Source organism: Elephantulus edwardii, unplaced genomic scaffold (assembly GCF_000299155.1).
Source record: "Elephantulus edwardii isolate Elephantulus edwardi_28Jun2011 unplaced genomic scaffold, EleEdw1.0 scaffold00566, whole genome shotgun sequence".
Taxonomy (NCBI): domain Eukaryota; kingdom Metazoa; phylum Chordata; class Mammalia; order Macroscelidea; family Macroscelididae; genus Elephantulus; species Elephantulus edwardii.
In genome coordinates, this window is record NW_006400316.1 from 33,781 (window position 1) to 38,610 (window position 4,830).

The window sequence follows — 4,830 nt, forward strand, 5'->3', positions numbered from 1 at the left end:
TAAGTTGCCTTTGGTAGTACTGCCATTTTCACAATATTGAGTCTTCCTATTCATGAGCAAGGGGTATTCTTCCACTTCTCCAGGTCTCTTTTTGTTTCTTGTAGTAATGTTTTGTAATTTTCTTTGAATAGATCCTTTGTGCTTCTGGTTAGTTTTATTCCCAAGTATTGAATCTTGTGATTAGCTATTGTGAAGGGTATTTTTTTTCCCTTAGCTCCAATCTTGTTTTAATTGGGGAGCTCCACCAAACAGTGTTCACCATAAGTAACCATTATTACATTTAATACATCAATGCCACAGTGTTAAGCATCACAACAACCACAAGCTATCTCTATACAGCAAATGGATAGATCAGTGCTATACCACTTAGAAGAATGTTTAACAAAAATCAATTAAAAACAGGACTAAGTGACAAAGATTAAAATCACCCGCTTTTTGCTTGGTAAATTAACTTTTTCTCTACTAAGCCAACAGAGCTCTCTCATTGTTGTTGTTGTTGTTAACTGCCACTGAGTCATAGATGACTCATAGCTACCCTATGAATGAAAGATCTGAACATTTGTATAACTTTCATCATTTCTCCAAATTCATAGTTTCCAGAGGCAAGCTATTTCAGAAGTGGATGCCACTCTGCGCCCAATCTTATTTTAATCTGGGAGCTCCACCAAACACTGTCCACCATGGGTAGCCATTATCCCATTTGACACATCAGTGTCACAGTGTTTAACATCACAGCAACCATGAGTCACCTCTGTATAACAAATGGACATACTAGTACTATACCACAGCCAATGACCAGTAAATATTACACTCAGAGTCTCACCAGAACCAGAAATCAAAGTTCTGTGGCATTAGGCTGCTTTAGAATACTCCCCATCTGGAATTCCAGCCTCATACTAGTGATCAATTGCCTTTTAAATAGGAAGCTGAATACAATTAACTCACAGTCAATGGCTAGTAAATATTGAGTCTCATCAGAACCACAAATCAAAACTCTGTGGAGTTAGGCTGCTTCAGAATATAATTTCTAATAGCCTACCACAATTTGAGATTTGTGGAAGTAAACCTAACTAGAGACAGAAAACACATTTACAAAGAAAATAAAAAAAAACCACTTCTGTGAGAAACAATAAATACGTGCCCTACAACTCATGAAGAGAGACACAAATCAAAACTATGAGGAGATAACCATTTCACTCCAGGCCCAGTGGCAAAGTTTAGCATGGAAATGTTTGGAGGATGTGAAGAAGTAAGAACTCTCATACACTGTTTGTTGGTGGGATTGTGAAATGATACAACCACTCTGGAAGGCAGTTTGGTGCTCCTCAAAAAGTGAAACATAGAACTTCCATATGACTCAGCTATTCCACTGCTAGGAATATATCCCAAGGAAATTAGAACTGAGCCACAAATGGAAATGTGTACACCAGTGTTCATAGCAGCATCATACACTATTGCAAGAACATGGAAACAAACCAAATGCCCAAACACAACTGAATGGATTGAAAAATTTTGGTCCATTAACACGGGGGAATATTTTGCAGCATCAGTAACAACTATTTTTAAAAATACTACATAACTTGAGAGAGACTGAAAAGTATTATGCCGCATAAACTAACTAATTTACATAAGGAAAAATCCTGCATAAGACCATTGTAAATAATGGGAACCCAAGGGAAGAAGGGGGTAGGAGAAGGGTGAGGATGAGTAGGAGTGAAACTACAGTGCTGAGCAATTTGGTGGGTAGAGGAAGGGAGTGAAGGAAATGAGAAAGGACTGGTGAGGACCTGAAAAGACAAGGTAATGATGAACAAGGTCCAATGGTGATTAATTTTATAAAACATAATTCGTTGGAATGATTGTATAAAACAGAACGCCACAGTGTTTAGAAAAAGAATAGTGTGAAACACAAAGTGTATGAACTTTGTAAGTAAACTAATATAAAATAATAATTTTAAAAATCTGTCTTGGATGAAGAATAGCCCGAGTGTTCTTAGAAGCAAGGGTGGTAAGACTTCATCTTAAATGCTTTGGGTATTATCATGAGGGACCTGTCTTTTGAAAATAACATCATGCTTATCAAAGTAGAGAGCCAGCAAAGGATAAGCAGACACCTCAAGGAGGTGGATTGAAACAATAGCTGTTTCATGTATGCATCATTGGATTTAAGCTCAACAGCTATTATGAGGATAAGGAGGTTTCATTCTGTGGTGTATAGAGTGACAACAAGTGAGAGTCTACTTGTTAGTAGTGAGTCATGTTTTGGGCTGATAACTACAAATATGGAAATTTTAATCTACCATGTGCCTTTCCAATAAAATATTGAATAGGAGTGGTGATAAATGCCATTCATGTCTAGTTCTTGTTTGGAAGAATGCTTTCTGTCACTCTTTAGTGAAAACAATATTAGTTCTTTTCTTTTTTTTTTCTTTCTGTCACTCTTTATTGAGAACAATATTGGTTGGTTCTTGTTCTTTTTCTTCATATATAGTTGGTATTATGTTGAGGAATTTCTCTTGTAATTTGCTTAATTTCTTTTTTCATTTAAAAAAATTTATATTGGTATGCATACAAAATTAGTACACATTAAATTTCATTCATGTACAATTGTGTTTCACACATTCCTTCATCCATAATGTGTTTGATGCAATCATTCCTATACACTGTATTATATAAAATTAAGCATCACTAATTTATGCCTACAATTACCTGTGTTTTCAGGTACCCATTGGATCTTTCCTAATTCCTTCACCCCCTTCCACCATCCACTAAACTCTGTCATTCTAGTGATTCCCCCCCCCACACACACACACACATACTCCTTCCTGCCCTTTTCTTCATTTCTTGGATTTTTATAAACATCTTACTAGTTATCCTTCTGTTTTTACAATAATGGTCTTTTGTGGTATTTGTCCTTATGAGACTGAATTAGTTCACTCTGCTTAATGCTTTCTAGACTTTTCCATGTTATACAGTATTCTATGAAGTTGTTGCTCCTTAGCATTCAATTGTGTGAATGTTGCATAATTTCTCCATCCATTTGTTGATGAACATTTGAGCTGTTTACATTTTCTTGCTAATGAGAATGCTTCTATGAACATAAAACTGAGACACAGACAGTGATTTGTATATCTATTTTTGATGGGCTATATACTTAGCAGTGAAAGAGCTGGGTCATATGGGATTTCTATGTTCAGCCTGTTGAGGAAACACCAAACTGCCTTCCAGAGCCTTTTCAACACTTACTGCTTGCTGTCTTGCTAAACTTTTCCACTGCTACTGGGGTGAGATGGTATCTCATTGTGGTTTTGATTTGCTTCTTTCTTACTGCCAGTGATTTTGAGTATTTCTTCATGTACCTGTTGGTCATATGAATGTCTTCCTCTGTGAAAAGTCTTTCCATTTCTTTTGCTCATTTTTTTTTCTTTTGCTCATTTTGTTATTGGTTTTATAAGCCTTTGTGGAGACCCAGTAGTCCATTATGAGATGCTGGTTTGAGACGGCATTGCCAAATATATTTTCCCAGTTCATAGATTTTCTTTTCACCCTATTGGAAAAAGTTTTCGATGCATACAGGAACTTAATCTTTGGAAAGACCCATTCTATTGGTGTTATCTTTTACTAATTATGAATTCCTGGCTCTATTTGCTCACCTATTTATACCATACACTAGGCCTTCTTATTTTAGTCCCAATTTTTTTCGTATGATCCTTATGGTATTTCCTTTATCCCTGGGTCACTGATCCACCTTAAGTTGATTTTGTGTATGATGTGAGATGTGGATTCTGCTTCAGCTTTCTACAGGTAGATGTCTATTTTTGCCAGCACCACTTATTGAAGAGGCTGTTATTTCCCAATTTCATAGGTTTTGTTTTCTGGTGGATTACCAGTTAACCATAGGTTGTTGTTGCTGTTGCTGTTGCTTTTGTTGTTGTTAAGTGCCATCAAGTCAAGCATGACTCAGTGATCCTATGGGCAAAAGACCCAAACTCTGATCTATAACTATTGTCATTTCTCTAAGTTCATAGAATTTCTAGAGGCATGTTGTTTGGGAAGTGAATGCTACTCCTGCTTCCAAGCTTGTCTTAATCTGGGAGCTCCACCAAACACTATCCAGTCCGTTATGGTATTTAACACACCATTGGCACTGTGTTCAGCATCACAGCAACCTCAAGTTACCTCAGTACAGCAAATTTACAGACCAGTGCTGTACCACTTAGAAGAAAGTTCATTCCAAACATAATTAATACCACCAGATCCTGATTGACTTAAACAAGAGGATTCCAGTCCATAACTCATTGTTAGCCAAATCCAGCAATTTCAATCAGCTCACACAATTGTGAGCAAAATAAAAGAACCAAACTGTCCACACAAGCCCTCGACCAAAACAAGAAAAACCTACCTTCCAGAATCCAATCACTTCCCACATGAAACTCAAAACTGGAGACTTAGTTGGGGCCCAGCTGACTTGTAAATACACAGGCCCATCCACTAGGTGTTGACTGGCTCTAAACAAGAGGCTTCCAGCCCACAACTCATTGTTAGCCAAGTCCAGCAAATCCAATCAATTCACACACAGTTTGAACAAAATAAAAACAACCAAAGAGCCCATACCTGATGTTCGATCAAAACAAGAAGAACCCACGTTCCAGAATACCACCACTTCACACATGAACCTCCAAACCATAGGTTGTTGTTGTTGCTGTTGTTATGTGCCGTCGAATTGTTTCCGACTCATACCGAACCTATGCACAACAGCCCTAAACCCTGCTCTATCCTGCGCCAACCGCACCGCCTCTGACACACCCATCCCGATTACCCCAGTCACCG